A 25,000-nucleotide genomic window follows, 5' to 3' on the forward strand; every position below is an offset into this window, starting at 1 on the left:
CAGGAATGGACTGCAATCCCTGAATCAAAATCGGTGCACGACCTAGGAATTGACATGAGTAATGGCGCCTCTTTCCAGGTGCGTATTACTAAGTCTGTAATAAAAGGCAGGCAGCTAGCAGGATGGACCCTTAGAACTTTCAGAATGAGTGAAAAGGAAACCATGGTGGTGGTTCTTCGATGGACATTTGTCCTCAGCTGTTCAGACTACTGACCAACCACCGTGTAAAATTAATAGCGGAACTCGAAGCGATCCAGTGTAGCTACACAAAAGGAGATCGCCTCACTGTAACATGTCACCTATTGGGAGAAGCTGAAAAAAGGCGGAAAGATATGCAATAATATACATTTTTCTTTTCTTTTATTCTTTTACTTGTTTCAGTAATTTGATTGCGGCCATGCTGGAGCACTGCCTTTAGTCGAGCAAATCGACACCCAGGACTTATTCTTTGTAAGCCTAGTACTTATTCTATCGGTTCGGTCTCTTTTGCCGAACCGCTAAGTTACGGGGGACGTAAACACACCAGCATCGGTTGTCAAGCGATGTTGGGGGGACAAACGCAGACACACAAACACACACACACACACACACACACACACACACACACACACACACACACACACACACACACACACATATATACATATACATATATATACGATGGGCTTCATTCAGTTTCCGTCTACCAAATCCACTCATAAGGCTTTGATCGGCCCGAGGCTATAATAGTAGAAGACACTAGCCCAAGGTGCCACGCAGTGGGACTGAACCCGGAACCATGTGGTTGGGAAGCAAGCTACTTACCACACACACACACACACACATATATATATTGTAGATCACTTTGCCAACAAGGAAACCCCGTCGACAGTGTCACTACCACCACTCTCATCTACTACACCAATACTATCAGTCACCATCACCAACACCATCACCACCATCACCACTATCATCACCATGACTACCCACACTCACTTCATAGCCGCCACCACAAACGTATCGTGCTGTCATTATCAACACGCTGGTTTGAAACTCTAACGTTTGTTTATCACTTTGTTTGGCCGTAAATTATATTCACACACACACACACACACACACACACACACACACACACACACACACACACACTCTCTCTCTCTCTCTCTCTCTCTCACACACACACGTACGCACATACAGACACGCACGCATGCACACACATGCACTGTCTGTCTGTCTGCCCTTCTTTTCTCTGTGTGTGTGTCTGTGTGTATGTGTGTGTGAGTGAGTGAGTGCGTGTATACATACATACATATATATATGTGTGTGTTTGTGTGTGTGTGTGTGTATATATATATATATATATATATGTATATATATATACACATATATATGTATGTATATACAAACTGTACGCTTGTACGTATATGTGTGCGCGTGTATGTGTCTGTGTATATTTGTACGTATCTCTGTCCCTTTCTCTCAGTCTCTCTCTTTATATATATACATATATATATATATGTATATATATATACATATATATATATATGTATATATATATATATATATATATATATATATATATATATATATATATATATATATATATATATATATATATATATAGTGAGAAAGCGGGAGTGAGAGAGAGAAAGAGAGTGAGAAAGATAGAGAGAGAGAAATAGATAGATAGATAGTTATGTCGCGAGAGGTTATGTATATCTTATTCGATATTCTTGATATGTTATACTTGTCGTATCCCACCTCTCGTTCTTTTATTGGTTTACTTCTCCATAAATCACTTCTCTGACACACATACACACACGCACACACACCTCTCACATACACAAACACACACATACACATACATACACGTACATACATACACATATACACACATGCACACACGCACACACACCTCTCACATACACAAACACACACATACACATACATACACGTACATACATACACATATACACACATGCACACACGCACACACACCTCTCATATACACAACACACACACACACAAACACGCATACAACTACACACACAAGGGGCATAAATGACACACGCACTTGCACGCACGTACGTAAGCAAACACATGCACACACACACACACACAGGAACGCACATATACACAACATACACACACACACACACACGCACGTACGAAAACATACACAATATACACATACACGCACGCACAAAAAATATACACACACAGGCACACGGACACACACATACAGACTCACATAAGCACACACGCGCATACACACACACGCACACGTACCTAATACTCAGAATCCCACACACATCACAATCCCACACACACACACACGCACATCCACACACATACACACACACACGCACACACCCACATACACATACACACGCACACACACCTCTCACCAACACAACACACTCACACAGACACGCATGCAATCACACACACATGGGTATAAACAACACATGCACATACAGATGCAAACGCACGCACACACACACGTACACAGCAATGCACATATACACAACATACACATACATACAAACACACACGCACGCACAAAAACATACACATACACACACGCGCACGTACAAAATACACACACACGCACACGTACCCAACACCTACAACCCCACACAAACACACACACGCACACACACATACACACTAACAGATAAACCACGCACACACACACTCACACATACGTACGCACACACACGTTCTGTTATTACACACACACTTGCAGACCCTCGCGCACACACACATATTCACCTCCCTTTTTCACTCTCCTGTCTTAGAAAGAACTTTTCCTCCACCACCTCCTCTTCCGGTCCTTCCACAATGTAACCTCGTAGGCATCGGTGCCGATTTTTTCTTCCTCCGTTTTTCCATTCTTTGAACTTTCCGTCTTTCCGACGAAGGGCTCCGCCCGAAACGTCATACTCTCTCTCTTTCCCTTCCCGAGCGTCTAATAACACTATCCGTATCACGTCCTCACTTTGTTGCTTTTTTGTTATTGCTTTTTGTCTTGTTTTTAACTTATAAATATATATATATATAGTGCATGAATAGATATACACAGGTATGTACGCATGCACACATACATACACACACATATATGCATATATGTATATATGTACATATATACGTATATATGCACATATATAAGTATATATGTACATATATATACATATATATATAATTTATATATATACACATATGTATATATAATATATATACACACACACACCCATGAATGTATAAACGCATGAATGCATGTGCATGAATATGTGTGCATGTTTGCCTGTAGATCAGTGCGTGTCTATAGACGTGCATTTTCGCACGCATGTCAGATATCGGGGTACAACGAATGTGGTTGTGTAATCAATCCATTTGAAATTTCAGCTGGAAGCTCTGTAAAATGTTTTATAGCGATAAGTGAGGCCATATCTGAATACATACAGACAGGGATCTTATTCTTTAGATCGGCGGAATTACAGGGTTGTCACGTTCATTCCATTCCTGTGTACATTACGTAGCAAAAGAAGCCCAAGTCAACGACCTGATATATTTTGCTAGAAATACTAGCCAAATCTCTTTCATGCTATTATACATAAACATATACATGAGTACACAACCCCACCCACAGGCACACGTATATATTTTCTATCTTTTTTATTTGTTTCAGTCATTAAACGGCGGCCATGATGGGGGCACAACCTTGAAGAGTTTTAGTCGAACGAATCGAACGTAGTACTTATTCTATCGATGTCTTCTGCCGGACCGCTAAATTACGGGGACATTAAAAACACCAACTCAGTCTGACGAAGATAGCGTCAGTTTTCTAGATTGTTCAATTTTTCTCAACCGACCAATAGGCCAATTGAGTAAACCTATCAATAATGAACCTATAATGATTACTGGAAACAGCTGTAAGTCAAATTTACTACAATAAAGAATATATAATGACCATTATTAATGCCTTGTCTTATATATATATATATATATATATATATATATATATATATATATATATATATATATATAAATATATAAACAATATATGAGTATATGCATATATATGTACATGTATGTATAAACGTTCATCCACATGTACATATAGATACATAACTGGGTACATGACGTGGCAAAAGAACAAGGACAAAAATGGTAAACAAGGTGCAACAAACAAGCAGGCCACATAGAAACATCCCCTTCATCAACTGCCACCATTAAAACTCCGGCGTTTCGAAGAATTAAGGCAGTACGCATCGTTAAAATGGTTCTTCCCACGAACACAAATTAAATTGTTTTCGTGGAGGGTAGTGGCGGACGGAAAACAAGACAGGAAAACAAAACGGTGAAATAAACAAACAAAAAGGCTGTACAGCCAGACGTGAAGTGTGTATGTCTCGAACGCTGTGAAGCACGTACAGGAGGGGCAAAGAAGTACGTGCGAGCTTGGTGATTCCAAGAACGGAAAGAAATAGCAGCCGCACAAACGTGACCAAGGCTGTATGAAGAGAAAGAGTAGCAGAGAGAAAAGGAGGGAGGAAGTAGAATATATATATATATATATATACAGAGAGAGAGAGAGAGAGAGAGAGAGAGAGAGAGATAGATAGATGGTGGGAGTAGACTCGTGACCGAGTAAGACCACTTCCTACCCCCATTTCACTGTAAGTAACGTTTCAAGTTTCGTCTCCTCATCGCTGAAGACATCTCATATGGCTCCTAAGGCCTTCAAGGGATACACACATCATTCCGTACGGACCACAAGTGGGCAGCTCCCCACCACCACCACCACCACCACCAGTAGTAGTAGCCCGATATGCATACATATACACATTCATACATGCTTTGAAAATAGTGATATATAAAAGACTCCTTCATATAAATATTATCTGGAAAAAAAAAACAACCTTTGATATTAAAATTTCATATTATATATCAAGCAGGTAGCGTTGCCGAGCGGTCTAAGGTGTTGGTTTAAGGCACCATTTTCTTCGGAGGCGTGGGTTCGAATCCCGCCTCTGCCAGAATTTATATATAATTTTTTGTTTTGTTTCAGTGATCGTATTCCATGTTCACATTTTTTAATATGATCAATGAATTTCTTAATATTTATCAGATTGCTTCATTATCAATTATAACTATATGTGTTGTAGGCGCGCGCGCGGCACCTTTTGTCTGAAAAAAACAAACAATAATCAGTCACATGTGAGTAAATTTAAGGAAACTGTGTAGAAGTCCATCGTACATATGTACGCTTGACAACTAATGCTGCCTTGTTTATATCTCCAGAACATAACTGTTCGATAAAAGACTCCGATAGAAATATTACCAGACTCAACGAAGATAAGTGTTTGGCACGATTTGTTTGATTGAACTCTTCAGAGTGGTGTTCCAACATGGCTGCAGTCAAATGACTACCCCCCCCCCCCCGCACACAGTGGTAGAAGCGGAACGAGCAAACGGTATGATAAAGAAGGGAGTAATCGGTAAGACAATATCCTCCTTCTAGTTACTTCCCTCTTTATCATACCGTTTGCTCGTTCCGCTTGTGTGTGGGTGGGGGGAGGAGTTGCTTTTTGTTTGCTTCTGTCAACTGACTGCGGCCATGCTGGAACACCGCCTCGAAAGGTTTTGTCAAACAAATCGATCCAAGTTTCATTGCGTTTGGTAATATTTCTATCTGAGTCTTTTACAGAAACACATCAGCAATGTAACCACATACGTCCTGTTGGCGATTTACTTTTTTCTTTCTCCTTTCCGACGAAGAGCTACACTCGAAACGTCAAACTCTCTCTTTTCGCCTAGCGTCAAGCTAATACATTTCTTGTACGTGTCCTCTTGTTGTCTGTTAACTTTATTATCAGTTTGTTTTTCTGGAATGATTGTTTATTTGAATTGACTATATATATATATATATATATATATATATATATATATATATATATATATATATATATATATATATATATATATATATATATATATATATATATATATATATATACATATATATATATATATATATATATATATATATATACTTTATTTAAAAGCAGCAGAAATATAACAAAAAACTGTTACTCGGAGTATCATACATAAAACATACAAATCTACACATACATACATACATACATACATACATACATACGTACATACACACACACACACATACATACATACATACATACATACATACATACATGCATGCATGCATGCATGCATACACACAGACATACATATATAGAAATGCGACTTTTATACATACGTAAAATTATGTGGTTACAAAACGAACTACTTCGCCACGCAGTGATGACTACGTATAGCATGGGCTACATTTTTTCTATTCTTTTACATTTTAATAAAGAACTGATTTATCATGTCGGTAGCGTGGCCGAGCGGTCTAAGGCGCTGGTTTAAGGCACCAGTCTCTTCGGAGGCGTGGGTTCGAATCCCACCGCTGCCAATTGGTACTTTGTTATTTTTACATTTCATATATATATGTGTGTGTGTGTATGCATATATACATATATCTATAAACGGTGGCCCAAGGGAAACCGAACCCTAATTATTGTTAAAGGTTACAAATAATTGGAACAGAACTTTTTATTACACAAGGTTACAGCAAATATTCAATAAATTCGATAGGGCTCGATTATACACATACATACATACATGCATACATACATACATACATACATACATACATACATACCGTCGTACGTACGTGGGTGCGTACATACGTACGTACATATGTATGTATGTATGAGAATACACAATAACGTGATAATTTCATAGTAATCTATGGACGAAGTACGTGTGGTGGTAGCGTGGCCGAGTGGTCTAAGGCGCTGGTTTTAGGCACCAGTCTCTTCGGAGGCGTGGGTTCGAATCCCACCGCTGCCATTTGGTACTTTGTTTTCTTTTACCCCCTTATTTTGCACATTTCCATATTCGTATTCCGAGTTTATGTTAGGTATGCAGAGTTAACATATATACAGTTTACTATTGTAAAAATAGTGAGTGTTGATTGTCCTAGAGAATCGGAAGTGACGACAGTGATATATCAAACTTGTATAAAGAACTCCATCTGCCATCGTACGCACGAAACACTTAGGAGCTTTATCAGTCATTGGATATTGTCAGGAATGCATTTGATATCCCATGGATAGGCTTCATACGTGGGTCTCGGTAACTTCTACACTCATGAAGCTGTCGACCATGCGCTCAATTTTGTTGATTCAAACTCAGGCGACAATATGGGACTAGCGACGATTCATTTAAATCATATCTTCATAAGCATGTGTTGCGAATCAGATTTAGAAATCGTGGAAAACTGTTCACAAATCTCATTTCGTGCATCAGTGACTGTTGCTTCCACGAAAATGTGATTGTTTTCATCTTATATAAAAGATATCAACAGTTTTCATGTTATATTAAACATACGTACATTCTATACATTCGTTAAGCCAGCGTCATCACTTCCGGCTTCTATCGTAATTCACGTTAATTTTTCAGCAATTTTTCGCGACAATTTATTTTCACTTTTTTTGCGGCGGCAAACTGCATGTTCACCTGTATACATACATACATACATACATACATACATACATACATATGTACGTACGTATGTACGCACCCACGTACGTACGTACGTATGTATGTATGTATGTATGTATGTATGTATGTATGTATGTATGTATGTATGCATGTATGTATGTATGTGTATAATCGAGCCCTATCGAATTTATTGAATATTTGCTGTAACCTTGTGTAATAAAAAATTCTGTTCCAATTATTTGTAACCTTTAACAATAATTAGGGTTCGGTTACCCTTGGGCTACCGTGTATTATATATATGTATATATACATACATGCATACATACATACATATATACATACGTACATACATATATGGAAATGTAAGAAAAAAATTCACTAATTGGCAGCGGTGGGATTCGAACCCACGCCTCCGAAGAGACTGGTGCCTTAAACCAGCGCCTTAGACCGCTCGGCCACGCTACCGATATGATAAGCAGCTGATATATTTATATGAAGTTATGTCAATAATGTCAGAGCATGTTGGGTTTTATGAGATGATATTTATAGGCGCAGGAGTGGCTGTGTAGTAAGTAGCTTGCTTACCAACCACATGGTTCCGGGTTCAGTCCCACTGCGTGGCACCTTGGGCAAGTGTCTTCTGCTATAGCCTCGGGCCGACCAAAGCCTTGTGAGTGGATTTGGTAGACGGAAACTGAAAGAAGCTGGTCGTATATATGTATATATATATATATATATATATATATATATATATATATATATATATATATATATATATATATATATGTATGTGTGTATATATTCGAGTGTCTGTGTTTGTCCCCCCAACGTCGCTTGACAACCGATGCTGGTGTGTTTACGTCCCCGTAACTTAGCGGTTCGGCAAAAAGAGCCCGATAGAATAAGTACTAGGCTTACAAAGAATACGTCCTGGGGTCGATTAGCTCGACTAATGGCGGTGCTCCAGCATGGCCGCAGTTAAATGATTGAAACAAGTAAAAGAGTATATATACATACAGGGAGGCTCAGAAGTAACCGAACCCTATCGAATTTATTGAATATTTGCTGTAACCTTGTGTAAGAAAAAAATATGTTCCATTTATTTGTAATCTTTAACAATAATTAGGGTTCGGCTTGCCTTGGGCCACCGTGTATAGATATATGTATATATGCATACACACACACACACACATATATATATATATGAAATGTAAAAAAACAAAGTACTAATTGGCAGCGGTGGGATTCGAACCCACGCCTCCGAGGACACTGGTGCCTTAAACCAGCGCCTTAGACCGCTCGGCCACGCTACCAATATGGTAAGTAGTTGATATATCTATATGAAATTATGTCAATGATGTCAGAGCATATTGGTTTTGTAAGATAATATCTATATGAAGGAGCGTTTTATCTATCACTATTTTCAAAGCATGTATGTATGTATGTATACATATATATACTCGCATGTATGTATGTTGAGCGGATGGATGGGAATTCTGCCTCATTATATCCTCTGACCCGGAGAACTTCACACTGAAAACTTTATTCTGTCTGCAAGAGTGGATCGATCTCATCCTATAGTCGATATCAGAAATATCCTCCTTCTAGTTACTTCCCTCTTTATCATACCGTTTGCTCGTTCCGCTTGTGTGTGGGTGGGGCGAGGAGGTGCTTTTTGTTTGCTTCTGTCAACTGACTGCGGCCATGCTGGAACACCGCCTCGAAAGGTTTTGTCAAACAAATCGATCCAAGTTTCATTGCGTTTGGTAATATTTCTATCTGAGTCTTTTACAGAAACACATCAGCAATGTAACCACATACGTCCTGTTGGCGATTTACTTTTTTCTTTCTCCTTTCCGACGAAGAGCTACACTCGAAACGTCAAACTCTCTCTTTTCGCCTAGCGTCAAGCTAATACATTTCTTGTACGTGTCCTCTTGTTGACTGTTAACTATATTATCAGTTTGTTTTTCTGGAATGATTGTTTATTTGAATTGACTATATATATATATATATATATATATATATATATATATATATATATATATATATATATATATATATATATACATATATATATATATATATATATATATATATATATATATATATATATATATATATATATACTTTATTTAAAAGCAGCAGAAATATAACAAAAAACTGTTACTCGGAGTATCATACATAAAACATACAAATCTACACATACATACATACATACATACATACGTACATACACACACACATACATACATACATACATACATGCATGCATGCATGCATGCATACACACAGACATACATATATAGAAATGCGACTTTTATACATACGTAAAATTATGTGGTTACAAAACGAACTACTTCGCCACGCAGTGATGACTACGTATAGCATGGGCTACATTTTTTCTATTCTTTTACATATTAATAAAGAACTGATTTATCATGTCGGTAGCGTGGCCGAGCGGTCTAAGGCGCTGGTTTAAGGCACCAGTCTCTTCGGAGGCGTGGGTTCGAATCCCACCGCTGCCAATTGGTACTTTTTTTTTTTTACATTTCATATATATATGTGTGTGTGTGTATGCATATATACATATATCTATAAACGGTGGCCCAAGGGAAACCGAACCCTAATTATTGTTAAAGGTTACAAATAATTGGAACAGAATTTTTTATTACACAAGGTTACAGCAAATTTTCAATAAATTCGATAGGGCTCGATTATACACATACATACATACATGCATACATACATACATACATACATACATACATACATACATACTTACATACATACCGACGTACGTACGTGGGTGCGTACATACGTACGTACATATGTATGTATGTATGAGAATACACAATAACGTGATAATTTCATAGTAATCTATGGACGAACTACGTGTGGCGGTAGCGTGGCCGAGTGGTCTAAGGCGCTGGTTTTAGGCACCAGTCTCTTCGGAGGCGTGGGTTCGAATCCCACCGCTGCCATTTGGTACTTCGTTTTCTTTTACCCCCTTATTTTGCACATTTCCATATTCGTATTCCGAGTTTATGTTAGGTATGCAGAGTTAACATATATACAGTTTACTATTGTAAAAATAGTGAGTGTTGATTGTCCTAGAGAATCGGAAGTGACGACAGTGATATATCAAACTTGTATAAAGAACTCCATCTGCCATCGTACGCACGAAACACTTAGGAGCTTTATCAGTCATTGGATATTGTCAGGAATGCATTTGATATCCCATGGATAGGTTTCATACGTGGGTCTCGGTAACTTCTACACTAATGAAGCTGTCGACCATGCGCTCAATTTTGTTGATTCAAACTCAGGCGACAATATGGGACTAGCGACGATTCATTTAAATCATATCTTCATAAGCATGTGTTGCGAATCAGATTTAGAAATCGTGGAAATCTGTTCACAAATCTCATTTCGTGCATCAGTGACTGTTGCTTCCACGAAAATGTGATTGTTTTCATCTTATATAAAAGATATCAACAGTTTTCATGTTATATTAAACATACGTACATTCTATACATTCGTTAAGCCAGCGTCATCACTTCCGGCTTCTATCGTAATTCACGTTAATTTTTCAGCAATTTTTCGCGACAATTTATTTTCACTTTTTTTGCGGCGGCAAACTGCATGTTCACCTGTATACATGCATACATACATACATACATACATATGTACGTACGTATGTACGCACCCACGTACGTACGTACGTATGTATGTATGTATGTATGTATGTATGTATGTATGTATGTATGTATGTATGTGTATAATCGAGCCCTATCGAATTTATTGAATATTTGCTGTAACCTTGTGTAATAAAAAATTCTGTTCCAATTATTTGTAACTTTTAACAATAATTAGGGTTCGGTTACCCTTGGGCCACCGTGAATTATATATATGTATATATACATACATGCATACATACATACATATATACATACGTACATACATATATGGAAATGTAAAAAAAAAAGTTACTAATTGGCAGCAGTGGGATTCGAACCCACGCCTCCAAAGAGACTGGTGCCTTAAACCAGCGCCTTAGACCGCTCGGCCACGCTACCGATATGATAAGCAGCTGATATATTTATATGAAGTTATGTCAATAATGTCAGAGCATGTTGGTTTTATGAGATAATATTTATAGGCGCAGGAGTGGCTGTGTAGTAAGTAGCTTGCTTACCAACCACATGGTTCCGGGTTCAGTCCCACTGCGTGGCACCTTGGGCAAGTGTCTTCTGCTATAGCCTCGAGCCGACCAAAGCCTTGTGAGGTGAGTGGATTTGATAGACGGAAACTGAAAGAAGCTGGTCGTATATATGTATATGTTTATATATATATATATATATATATATATATATATATATATATATATATATATATATATATATATATATATATATATGTATTATATATATATATATATATAAATATATATATATGTATGTGTGTATATATTTGAGTGTCTGTGTTTGTCCCCCCAACATCGCTTGACAACCGATGCTGGTGTGTTTACGTCCCCGTAACTTAGCGGTTCGGCAAAAAGAGCCCGATAGAATAAGTACTAGGCTTACAAAGAATAAGTCCTGGGGTCGATTAGCTCGACTAATGGCGGTGCTCCAGCATGGCCGCAGTTAAATGATTGAAACAAGTAAAAGAGTATATATACATACAGGGAGGCTCAGAAGTAACCGAACCCTATCGAATTTATTGAATATTTGCTGTAACCTTGTGTAATAAAAAAATATGTTCCATTTATTTGTAACCTTTAACAATAATTAGGGTTCGGCTTGCCTTGGGCCACCGTGTATAGATATATGTATATATGCATACACACACACACACATATATATATATATGAAATGTAAAAAAACAAAGTACTAATTGGCAGCGGTAGGATTCGAACCCACGCCTCCGAGGAGACTGGTGCCTTAATCCAGCGCCTTAGACCGCTCGGCCACGCTACCAATATGGTAAGTTGTTGATATATCTATATGAAATTAAGTCAATAATGTCAGAGCATATTGGTTTTGTAAGATAATATCTATATGAAGGAGCGTTTTATGTATCACTATTTTCAAAGCATGTATGTATGTATGTATACATATATATACTCGCATGTATGTATGTTGAGCGGATGGATGGGAATTCTGTCTCATTATATCCTCTGGCCCGGAGAACTTCACACTGAAAACTTTATTCTGTCTGCAAGAGTGGATCGATCTCATCCTATAGTCAATATCAGAAATATCTTCCTTCTAGTTACTTCCCTCTTTATCATACCGTTTGCTCGTTCCGCTTGTGTGTGGGTGGGGCGAGGAGGTGCTTTTTGTTTGCTTCTGTCAACTGACTGCGGCCATGCTGGAACACCGCCTCGAAAGGTTTTGTCAAACAAATCGATCCAAGTTTCATTGCGTTTGGTAATATTTCTATCTGAGTCTTTTACAGAAACACATCAGCAATGTAACCACATACGTCCTGTTGGCGATTTACTTTTTTCTTTCTCCTTTCCGACGAAGAGCTACACTCGAAACGTCAAACTCTCTCTTTTCGCCTAGCGTCAAGCTAATACATTTCTTGTACGTGTCCTCTTGTTGCCTGTTAACTATATTATCAGTTTGTCTTTCTGGAATGATTGTTTATTTGAATTGACTATATATATATATATATATATATATATATATATATATATATATATATATATATATATATATATACTTTATTTAAAAGCAGCAGAAATATAACAAAAAACTGTTACTCGGAGTATCATACATAAAACATACAAATCTACACATACATACATACATACATACGTACATACACACACACACACATACATACATACATACATACATGCATGCATGCATGCATGCATACACACAGACATACATATATAGAAATGCGACTTTTATACATACGTAAAATTATGTGGTTACAAAACGAACTACTTCGCCACGCAGTGATGACTACGTATAGCATGGGCTACATTTTTTCTATTCTTTTACATATTAATAAAGAACTGATTTATCATGTCGGTAGCGTGGCCGAGCATACATACATACATACATACATACATACATACCGACGTACGTACGTGGGTGCGTACATACGTACGTACATATGTATGTATGTATGAGAATACACAATAACGTGATAATTTCATAGTAATCTATGGACGAAGTACGTGTGGTGGTAGCGTGGCCGAGTGGTCTAAGGCGCTGGTTTTAGGCACCAGTCTCTTCGGAGGCGTGGGTTCGAATCCCACCGCTGCCAATTGGTACTTTTTTTTTTTTACATTTCATATATATATGTGTGTGTGTGTATGCATATATACATATATCTATAAACGGTGGCCCAAGGGAAACCGAACCCTAATTATTGTTAAAGTTTACAAATAATTTGAACAGAATTTTTTATTACACAAGGTTACAGCAAATATTCAATAAATTCGATAGGGCTCGATTATACACATACATACATACATACATACATACATACATACATACATACATACATACATACATACCGACGTACGTACGTGGGTGCGTACATACGTACGTACATATGTATGTATGAGAATACACAATAACGTGATAATTTCATAGTAATCTATGGACGAAGTACGTGTGGTGGTAGCGTGGCCGAGTGGTCTAAGGCGCTGGTTTTAGGCACCAGTCTCTTCGGAGGCGTGGGTCCGAATCCCACCGCTGCCATTTGGTACTTCCTTTTCTTTTACCCCCTTATTTTGCACATTTCCATATTCGTATTCCGAGTTTATGTTAGGTATGCATAGTTAACATATATACAGTTTACTATTGTAAAAATAGTGAGTGTTGATTGTCCTAGAGAATCGGAAGTGACGACAGTGATATATCAAACTTGTATAAAGAACTCCATCTGCCATCGTACGCACGAAACACTTAGGAGCTTTATCAGTCATTGGATATTGTCAGGAATGCATTTGATATCCCATGGATAGGCTTCATACGTGGGTCTCGGTTACTTCTACACTCATGAAGCTGTCGACCATGCGCTCAATTTTGTTGATTCAAACTCAGGCGACAATATGGGACTAGCGACGATTCATTTAAATCATATCTTCATAAGCATGTGTTGCGAATCAGATTTAGAAATCGTGGAAAACTGTTCAAAAATCTCATTTCGTGCATCAGTGACTGTTGCTTCCACGAAAATGTGATTGTTTTCATCTTATATAAAAGATATCAACAGTTTTCATGTTATATTAAACATACGTACATTCTATACTTTCGTTAAGCCAGCGTCATCACTGCCGGCTTCTATCGTAATTCACGTTAATTTTTCAGCAATTTTTCGCGACAATTTATTTTCACTTTTTTTGCGGCGGCAAACTGCATGTTCACCTGTATACATACATACATACATACATACATACATATGTACGTAGGTATGTACGCACCCACGTACGTACGTACGTATGTATGTATGTATGTATGTATGTATGTATGTATGTATGCATGTATGTATGTATGTGTATAATCGAGCCCTATCAAATTTATTGAATATTTGCTGTAACCTTGTGTAATAAAAAATTCTGTTCCAATTATTTGTAACCTTTAACAATAATTAGGGTTCGGTTACCCTTGGGCCACCGTGTATTATATATATGTATATATACATACATGCATACATACATACATATATACATACGTACATACATATATGGAAATGTAAGAAAAAAAGTTACTAATTGGCAGCGGTGGGATTCGTACCCACGCCTCCGAAGAGACTGGTGCCTTAAACCAGCGCCTTAGACCGCTCGGCCACGCTACCGATATGATAAGCAGCTGACATATTTATATGAAGTTATGTCAATAATGTCAGAGCATGTTGGGTTTTATGAGATGATATTTATAGGCGCAGGAGTGGCTGTGTAGTAAGTAGCTTGCTTACCAACCACATGGTTCCGGGTTCAGTCCCACTGCGTGGCACCTTGGGCAAGTGTTTTCTGCTATAGCCTCGGGCCGACCAAAGCCTTGTGAGTGGATTTGGTAGACGGAAACTGAAAGAAGCTGGTCGTATATATGTATATGTATATATATATATATATATATATATATATATATATATATATATATATATATATACATATATATAAATATATATATATGTATGTGTGTATATATTTGAGTGTCTGTGTTTGTCCCCCCAACATCGCTTGACAACCGATGCTGGTGTGTTTACGTCCCCGTAACTTAGCGGTTCGGCAAAAAGAGCCCGATAGAATAAGTACTAGGCTTACAAAGAATAAGTCCTGGGGTCGATTAGCTCGACTAATGGCGGTGCTCCAGCATGGCCGCAGTTAAATGATTGAAACAAGTAAAAGAGTATATATACATACAGGGAGGCTCAGAAGTAACCGAACCCTATCGAATTTATTGAATATTTGCTGTAACCTTGTGTAATAAAAAAATATGTTCCATTTATTTGTAATCTTTAACAATAATTAGGGTTCGGCTTGCCTTGAGCCACCGTGTATAGATATATGTATATATGCATACACACACACACACACATATATATATATATGAAATGTAAAAAAAGAAAGTACTAATTGGCAGCGGTGGGATTCGAACCCACGCCTCCGAGGAGACTGGTGCCTTAAACCAGCGCCTTAGACCGCTCGGCCACGCTACCAATATGGTAAGTTGTTGATATATCTATATGAAATTATGTCAATAATGTCAGAGCATATTGGTTTTGTAAGATAATATCTATATGAAGGAGCGTTTTATGTATCACTATTTTCAAAGCATGTATGTATGTATGTATACATATATATACTCGCATGTATGTATGTTGAGCGGATGGATGGGAATTCTGTCTCATTATATCCTCTGGCCCGGAGAACTTCACACTGAAAACTTTATTCTGTCTGCAAGAGTGGATCGATCTCATCCTATAGTCAATATCAGAAATATCCTCCTTCTAGTTACTTCCCTCTTTATCATACCGTTTGCTCGTTCCGCTTGTGTGTGGGTGGGGCGAGGAGGTGCTTTTTGTTTGCTTCTGTCAACTGACTGCGGCCATGCTGGAACACCGCCTCGAAAGGTTTTGTCAAACAAATCGATCCAAGTTTCATTGCGTTTGGTAATATTTCTATTTGAGTCTTTTACAGAAACACATCAGCAATGTAACCACATACGTCCTGTTGGCGATTTACTTTTTTCTTTCTCCTTTCCGACGAAGAGCTACACTCGAAACGTCAAACTCTCTCTTTTCGCCTAGCGTCAAGCAAATACATTTCTTGTACGTGTCCTCTTGTTGTCTGTTAACTTTATTATCAGTTTGTTTTTCTGGAATGATTGTTTATTTGAATTGACTATATATATATATATATATATATATATATATATATATATATATATATATATATATATATATATATACATATATATATATATATATATATATATATATATATATATATATATATATATATATATATATATATATATATATATATATATATATATATATATATATATATACTTTATTTAAAAGCAGCAGAAATATAACAAAAAACTGTTACTCGGAGTATCATACATAAAACATACAAATCTACACATACATACATACATACATACATACGTACATACACACACACATACATACATACATACATACATACATACATGCATGCATGCATGCATGCATACACACAGACATACATATATAGAAATGCGACTTTTATACATACGTAAAATTATGTGGTTACAAAACGAACTACTTCGCCACGCAGTGATGACTACGTATAGCATGGGCTACATTTTTTCTATTCTTTTACATTTTAATAAAGAACTGATTTATCATGTCGGTAGCGTGGCCGAGCGGTCTAAGGCGCTGGTTTAAGGCACCAGTCTCTTCGGAGGCGTGGGTTCGAATCCCACCGCTGCCAATTGGTACTTTTTTTTTTTTACATTTCATATATATATGTGTGTGTGTGTATGCATATATACATATATCTATAAACGGTGGCCCAAGGGAAACCGAACCCTAATTATTGTTAAAGGTTACAAATAATTGGAACAGAATTTTTTATTACACAAGGTTACAGCAAATATTCAATAAATTCGATAGGGCTCGATTATACACATACATACATACATGCATGCATACATACATACATACATACATACATACATACATACATACCGACGTACGTACGTGGGTGCGTACATACGTACGTACATATGTATGTATGTATGAGAATACACAATAACGTGATAATTTCATAGTAATCTATGGACGAAGTACGTGTGGTGGTAGCGTGGCCGAGTGGTCTAAGGCGCTGGTTTTAGGCACCAGTCTCTTCGGAGGCGTGGGTTCGAATCCCACCGCTGCCATTTGGTACTTTGTTTTCTTTTACCCCCTAATTTTGCACATTTCCATATTCGTATTCCGAGTTTATGTTAGGTATGCAGAGTTAACATATATACAGTTTACTATTAAAGAACTCCATCTGCCATCGTACGCACGAAACACTTAGGAGCTTTATCAGTCATTGGATATTGTCAGGAATGCATTTGATATCCCATGGATAGGCTTCATACGTGGGTCTCGGTAACTTCTACACTCATGAAGCTGTCGACCATGCGCTCAATTTTGTTGATTCAAACTCAGGCGACAATATGGGACTAGCGACGATTCATTTAAATCATATCTTCATAAGCATGTGTTGCGAATCAGATTTAGAAATCGTGGAAAACTGTTCACAAATCTCATTTCGTGCATCAGTGACTGTTGCTTCCACGAAAATGTGATTGTTTTCATCTTATATAAAAGATATCAACAGTTTTCATGTTATATTAAACATACGTACATTCTATACATTCGTTAAGCCAGCGTCATCACTTCCGGCTTCTATCGTAATTCACGTTAATTTTTCAGCAATTTTTCGCGACAATTTATTTTCACTTTTTTTGCGGCGGCAAACTGCATGTTCACCTGTATACATACATACATACATATGTACGTACGTATGTACGCACCCACGTACGTACGTACGTATGTATGTATGTATGTATGTATGTATGCATGTATGTATGTATGTGTATAATCGAGCCCTATCGAATTTATTGAATATTTGCTGTAACCTTGTGTAATAAAAAATTCTGTTCCAATTATTTGTAACCTTTAACAATAATTAGGGTTCGGTTACCCTTGGGCCACCGTGTATTATATATATGTATATATACATACGTACATACATATATGGAAATGTAAGAAAAAAAGTTACTAATTGGCAGCGATGGGATTCGAACCCGCCTCCGAGGAGACTGGTGCCTTAAACCAGCGCCTTAGACCGCTCGGCCACGCTACCGATATGTTAAGAAGCTGATATATTTATATGAAGTTATGTCAATAATGTCAGAGCATGTTGGGTTTTATGAGATGATATTTATAGGCGCAGGAGTGGCTGTGTAGTAAGTAGCTTGCTTACCAACCACATGGTTCCGGGTTCAGTCCCACTGCGTGGCTCCTTGGGCAAGTGTTTTCTGCTATAGCCTCGGGCCGACCAAAGCCTTGTGAGTGGATTTGGTAGCCGGAAACTGAAAGAAGCTGGTCGTATATATGTATATGTATATATATATATTTATATATATATATATATATATATATATATATATATATATATATATATATATATATATATATATATATATATATATATATATATAAATATATATATATGTATGTGTGTATATATTCGAGTGTCTGTGTTTGTCCCCCCAACGTCGCTTGACAACCGATGCTGGTGTGTTTACGTCCCCGTAACTTAGCGGTTCGGCAAAAAGAGCCTGATAGAATAAGTACTAGGCTTACAAAGAATAAGTCCTGGGGTCGATTAGCTCGACTAATGGCGGTGCTCCAGCATATGCCGCAGTTAAATGATTGAAACAAGTAAAAGAGTATATATACATACAGGGAGGCTCAGAAGTAACCGAACCCTATCGAATTTATTGAATATTTGCTGTAACCTTGTGTAAGAAAAAAATATGTTCCATTTATTTGTAATCTTTAACAATAATTAGGGTTCGGCTTGCCTTGGGCCACCGTGTATAGATATATGTATATATGCATACACACACACACACACATATATATATATATGAAATGTAAAAAAACAAAGTACTAATTGGCAGCGGTGGGATTCGAACCCACGCCTCCGAGGAGACTGGTGCCTTAAACCAGCGCCTTAGACCGCTCGGCCACGCTACCAATATGGTAAGTAGTTGATATATCTATATGAAATTATGTCAATGATGTCAGAGCATATTGGTTTTGTAAGATAATATCTATATGAAGGAGCGTTTTATGTATCACTATTTTCAAAGCATGTATGTATGTATGTATACATATATATACTCGCATGTATGTATGTTGAGCGGATGGATGGGAATTCTGCCTCATTATATCCTCTGACCCGGAGAACTTCACACTGAAAACTTAATTCTGTCTGCAAGAGTGGATCGATCTCATCCTATAGTCAATATCAGAAATATCCTCCTTCTAGTTACTTCCCTCTTTATCATACCGTTTGCTCGTTCCGCTTGTATGTGGGTGGGGAGAGGATGTGCTTTTTGTTTGCTTCTGTCAACTGACTGCGGCCATGCTGGAACACCGCCTCGAAAGGTTTTGTCAAACAAATCGATCCAAGTTTCATTGCGTTTGGTAATATTACTATCTGAGTCTTTTACAGAAACACATCAGCAATGTAACCACATACGTCCTGTTGGCGATTTACTTTTTTCTTTCTCCATTCCGACGAAGAGCTACACTCGAAACGTCAAACTCTCTCTTTTCGCCTAGCGTCAAGCTAATACATTTCTTGTACGTGTCCTCTTGTTGTCTGTTAACTTTATTATCAGTTTGTTTTTCTGGAATGATTGTTTATTTGAATTGACTATATATATATATATATATATATATATATATATATATATATATATATATATATATATATATATATATATATATATATATACATATATATATATATATATATATATATATATATATATATATATATACTTTATTTAAAAGCAGCAGAAATATAACAAAAAACTGTTACTCGGAGTATCATACATAAAACATACAAATCTACACATACATACATACATACATACATACATACGTACATACACACACACACACATACATACATACATACATACATACATACATACATACATACATGCATGCATGCATGCATGCATATACAGAGACATACATATATAGAAATGCGACTTTTATACATACGTAAAATTATGTGGTTACAAAACGAACTACTTCGCCACGCAGTGATGACTACGTATAGCATGGGCTACATTTTTTCTATTCTTTTACATTTTAATAAAGAACTGATTTATCATGTCGGTAGCGTGGCCGAGCGGTCTAAGGCGCTGGTTTAAGGCACCAGTCTCTTCGGAGGCGTGGGTTCGAATCCCACCGCTGCCAATTGGTACTCTGTTTTTTTTACATTTCATATATATATGTGTGTGTGTATGCATATATACATATATCTATAAACGGTGGCCCAAGGGAAACCGAACCCTAATTATTGTTAAAGGTTACAAATAATTGGAACAGAACTTTTTATTACACAAGGTTACAGCAAATATTCAATAAATTCGATAGGGCTCGATTATACACATACATACATACATGCATACATGCATACATACATACATACATACATACATACATACATACATACATACATACATACATACCGTCGTACGTACGTGGGTGCGTACATACGTACGTACATATGTATGTATGAGAATACACAATAACGTGATAATTTCATAGTAATCTATGGACGAAGTACGTGTGGTGGTAGCGTGGCCGAGTGGTCTAAGGCGCTGGTTTTAGGCACCAGTCTATTCGGAGGCGTGGGTTCGAATCTCACCGCTGCCATTTGGTACTTTGTTTTCTTTTACCCCCTTATTTTGCACATTTCCATATTCGTATTCCGAGTTTATGTTAGGTATGCAGAGTTAACATATATACAGTTTACTATTGTAAAAATAGTGAGTGTTGATTGTCCTAGAGAATCGGAAGTGACGACAGTGATATATCAAACTTGTATAAAGAACTCCATCTGCCATCGTACGCACGAAACACTTAGGAGCTTTATCAGTCATTGGATATTGTCAGGAATGCATTTGATATCCCATGGATAGGCTTCATACGTGGGTCTCGGTAACTTCTACACTCATGAAGCTGTCGACCATGCGCTCAATTTTGTTGATTCAAACTCAGGCGACAATATGGGACTAGCGACGATTCATTTAAATCATATCTTCATAAGCATGTGTTGCGAATCCGATTTAGAAATCGTGGAAAACTGTTCACAAATCTCATTTCGTGCATCAGTGACTGTTGCTTCCACGAAAATGTGATTGTTTTCATCTTATATAAAAGATATCAACAGTTTTCATGTTATATTAAACATACGTACATTCTATACATTCGTTAAGCCAGCGTCATCACTTCCGGCTTCTATCGTAATTCACGTTAATTTTTCAGCAATTTTTCGCGACAATTTATTTTCACTTTTTTTGCGGCGGCAAACTGCATGTTCACCTGTATACATACATACATACATACATACATACATATGTACGTACGTATGTACGCACCCACGTACGTACGTACGTATGTATGTATGTATGTATGTATGTATGTATGTATGTATGTATGTATGTATGCATGTATGTATGTATGTGTATAATCGAGCCCTATCGAATTTATTGAATATTTGCTGTAAACTTGTGTAATAAAAAATTCTGTTCCAATTATTTGTAACCTTTAACAATAATTAGGGTTCGGTTACCCTTGGGCTACCGTGTATTATATATATGTATATATACATACATGCATACATACATACATATATACATACGTACATACATATATGGAAATGTAAGAAAAAAATTCACTAATTGGCAGCGGTGGGATTCGAACCCACGCCTCCGAAGAGACTGGTGCCTTAAACCAGCGCCTTAGACCGCTCGGCCACGCTACCGATATGATATGCAGCTGATATATTTATATGAAGTTATGTCAATAATGTCAGAGCATGTTGGGTTTTATGAGATGATATTTATAGGCGCAGGAGTGGCTGTGTAGTAAGTAGCTTGCTTACCAACCACATGGTTCCGGGTTCAGTCCCACTGCGTGGCACCTTGGGCAAGTGTCTTCTGCTATAGCCTCGGGCCGACCAAAGCCTTGTGAGTGGATTTGGTAGACGGAAACTGAAAGAAGCTGGTCGTATATATGTATATATATATATATATATATATATATATATATATATATATATATATATATATATATATATATATATGTATGTGTGTATATATTCGAGTGTCTGTGTTTGTCCCCCCAACGTCGCTTGACAACCGATGCTGGTGTGTTTACGTCCCCGTAACTTAGCGGTTCGGCAAAAAGAGCCCGATAGAATAAGTACTAGGCTTACAAAGAATACGTCCTGGGGTCGATTAGCTCGACTAATGGCGGTGCTCCAGCATGGCCGCAGTTAAATGATTGAAACAAGTAAAAGAGTATATATACATACAGGGAGGCTCAGAAGTAACCGAACCCTATCGAATTTATTGAATATTTGCTGTAACCTTGTGTAAGAAAAAAATATGTTCCATTTATTTGTAATCTTTAACAATAATTAGGGTTCGGCTTGCCTTGGGCCACCGTGTATAGATATATGTATATATGCATACACACACACACACACATATTTATATATATGAAATGTAAAAAAACAAAGTACTAATTGGCAGCGGTGGGATTCGAACCCACGCCTCGGAGGACACTGGTGCCTTAAACCAGCGCCTTAGACCGCTCTGCCACGCTACCAATATGGTAAGTAGTTGATATATCTATATGAAATTATGTCAATGATGTCAGAGCATATTGGTTTTGTAAGATAATATCTATATGAAGGAGCGTTTTATCTATCACTATTTTCAAAGCATGTATGTATGTATGTATACATATATATACTCGCATGTATGTATGTTGAGCGGATGGATGGGAATTCTGCCTCATTATTTCCTCTGACCCGGAGAACTTCACACTGAAAACTTTATTCTGTCTGCAAGAGTGGATCGATCTCATCCTATAGTCGATATCAGAAATATCCTCCTTCTAGTTACTTCCCTCTTTATCATACCGTTTGCTCGTTCCGCTTGTGTGTGGGTGGGGCGAGGAGGTGCTTTTTGTTTGCTTCTGTCAACTGACTGCGGCCATGCTGGAACACCGCCTCGAAAGGTTTTGTCAAACAAATCGATCCAAGTTTCATTGCGTTTGGTAATATTTCTATCTGAGTCTTTTACAGAAACACATCAGCAATGTAACCACATACGTCCTGTTGGCGATTTACTTTTTTCTTTCTCCTTTCCGACGAAGAGCTACACTCGAAACGTCAAACTCTCTCTTTTCGCCTAGCGTCAAGCTAATACATTTCTTGTACGTGTCCTCTTGTTGCCTGTTAACTATATTATCAGTTTGTCTTTCTGGAATGATTGTTTATTTGAATTGACTATATATATATATATATATATATATATATATATATATATATATATATATATATATATATATATATATATATATATATATATACTTTATTTAAAAGCAGCAGAAATATAACAAAAAACTGTTACTCGGAGTATCATACATAAAACATACAAATCTACACATACATACATACATACATACGTACATACACACACACACACATACATACATACATACATACATGCATGCATGCATGCATGCATACACACAGACATACATATATAGAAATGCGACTTTTATACATACGTAAAATTATGTGGTTACAAAACGAACTACTTCGCCACGCAGTGATGACTACGTATAGCATGGGCTACATTTTTTCTATTCTTTTACATATTAATAAAGAACTGATTTATCATGTCGGTAGCGTGGCCGAGCATACATACATACATACATACATACATACATACATACATACATACATACATACCGACGTACGTACGTGGGTGCGTACATACGTACGTACATATGTATGTATGTATGAGAATACACAATAACGTGATAATTTCATAGTAATCTATGGACGAAGTACGTGTGGTGGTAGCGTGGCCGAGTGGTCTAAGGCGCTGGTTTTAGGCACCAGTCTCTTCGGAGGCGTGGGTTCGAATCCCACCGCTGCCAATTGGTACTTTTTTTTTTTTACATTTCATATATATATGTGTGTGTGTGTATGCATATATACATATATCTATAAACGGTGGCCCAAGGGAAACCGAACCCTAATTATTGTTAAAGGTTACAAATAATTTGAACAGAATTTTTTATTACACAAGGTTACAGCAAATAT

General features: G+C 37.2%; 1 protein-coding gene and 21 non-coding genes across 23 annotated transcripts in view; 11 read left to right on the forward strand and 11 right to left on the reverse strand.

The window, feature by feature from the left end:
- Nucleotides 1–25,000, reverse strand: part of LOC106870475 (transcription factor 21-like) — a 119,816-nt gene that overhangs the window by 11,552 nt on the left and 83,264 nt on the right. The gene's annotated exons all lie outside the window — the stretch shown is intronic.
- On the forward strand, nucleotides 6,379–6,460 carry Trnal-aag (transfer RNA leucine (anticodon AAG)). Its single transcript has one exon. It is a non-coding gene; the product is annotated as a tRNA-Leu (tRNA).
- On the forward strand, nucleotides 6,819–6,900 carry Trnal-uag (transfer RNA leucine (anticodon UAG)). The gene has a single exon. It is a non-coding gene; the product is annotated as a tRNA-Leu (tRNA).
- Trnal-aag (transfer RNA leucine (anticodon AAG)) lies at nucleotides 7,938–8,019 on the reverse strand. Its single transcript has one exon. It is a non-coding gene; the product is annotated as a tRNA-Leu (tRNA).
- Nucleotides 8,786–8,867, reverse strand: Trnal-aag (transfer RNA leucine (anticodon AAG)). Its single transcript has one exon. It is a non-coding gene; the product is annotated as a tRNA-Leu (tRNA).
- On the forward strand, nucleotides 10,001–10,082 carry Trnal-aag (transfer RNA leucine (anticodon AAG)). Its single transcript has one exon. It is a non-coding gene; the product is annotated as a tRNA-Leu (tRNA).
- On the forward strand, nucleotides 10,457–10,538 carry Trnal-uag (transfer RNA leucine (anticodon UAG)). Its single transcript has one exon. It is a non-coding gene; the product is annotated as a tRNA-Leu (tRNA).
- On the reverse strand, nucleotides 11,552–11,633 carry Trnal-aag (transfer RNA leucine (anticodon AAG)). The gene has a single exon. It is a non-coding gene; the product is annotated as a tRNA-Leu (tRNA).
- On the reverse strand, nucleotides 12,455–12,536 carry Trnal-aag (transfer RNA leucine (anticodon AAG)). The gene has a single exon. It is a non-coding gene; the product is annotated as a tRNA-Leu (tRNA).
- Trnal-uag (transfer RNA leucine (anticodon UAG)) lies at nucleotides 13,761–13,842 on the forward strand. The gene has a single exon. It is a non-coding gene; the product is annotated as a tRNA-Leu (tRNA).
- Trnal-uag (transfer RNA leucine (anticodon UAG)) lies at nucleotides 14,201–14,282 on the forward strand. The gene has a single exon. It is a non-coding gene; the product is annotated as a tRNA-Leu (tRNA).
- Nucleotides 15,300–15,381, reverse strand: Trnal-aag (transfer RNA leucine (anticodon AAG)). The gene has a single exon. It is a non-coding gene; the product is annotated as a tRNA-Leu (tRNA).
- Trnal-aag (transfer RNA leucine (anticodon AAG)) lies at nucleotides 16,164–16,245 on the reverse strand. The gene has a single exon. It is a non-coding gene; the product is annotated as a tRNA-Leu (tRNA).
- Nucleotides 17,425–17,506, forward strand: Trnal-aag (transfer RNA leucine (anticodon AAG)). Its single transcript has one exon. It is a non-coding gene; the product is annotated as a tRNA-Leu (tRNA).
- Nucleotides 17,873–17,954, forward strand: Trnal-uag (transfer RNA leucine (anticodon UAG)). The gene has a single exon. It is a non-coding gene; the product is annotated as a tRNA-Leu (tRNA).
- Trnal-aag (transfer RNA leucine (anticodon AAG)) lies at nucleotides 18,852–18,931 on the reverse strand. Its single transcript has one exon. It is a non-coding gene; the product is annotated as a tRNA-Leu (tRNA).
- On the reverse strand, nucleotides 19,749–19,830 carry Trnal-aag (transfer RNA leucine (anticodon AAG)). Its single transcript has one exon. It is a non-coding gene; the product is annotated as a tRNA-Leu (tRNA).
- Nucleotides 20,988–21,069, forward strand: Trnal-aag (transfer RNA leucine (anticodon AAG)). Its single transcript has one exon. It is a non-coding gene; the product is annotated as a tRNA-Leu (tRNA).
- On the forward strand, nucleotides 21,450–21,531 carry Trnal-uag (transfer RNA leucine (anticodon UAG)). The gene has a single exon. It is a non-coding gene; the product is annotated as a tRNA-Leu (tRNA).
- Nucleotides 22,561–22,642, reverse strand: Trnal-aag (transfer RNA leucine (anticodon AAG)). Its single transcript has one exon. It is a non-coding gene; the product is annotated as a tRNA-Leu (tRNA).
- Nucleotides 23,409–23,490, reverse strand: Trnal-aag (transfer RNA leucine (anticodon AAG)). Its single transcript has one exon. It is a non-coding gene; the product is annotated as a tRNA-Leu (tRNA).
- Nucleotides 24,753–24,834, forward strand: Trnal-uag (transfer RNA leucine (anticodon UAG)). The gene has a single exon. It is a non-coding gene; the product is annotated as a tRNA-Leu (tRNA).

This window comes from Octopus bimaculoides, chromosome 14 (assembly GCF_046866305.1).
Source record: "Octopus bimaculoides isolate indiv1 chromosome 14, ASM4686630v1, whole genome shotgun sequence".
Taxonomy (NCBI): Eukaryota; Metazoa; Mollusca; class Cephalopoda; order Octopoda; family Octopodidae; genus Octopus; species Octopus bimaculoides.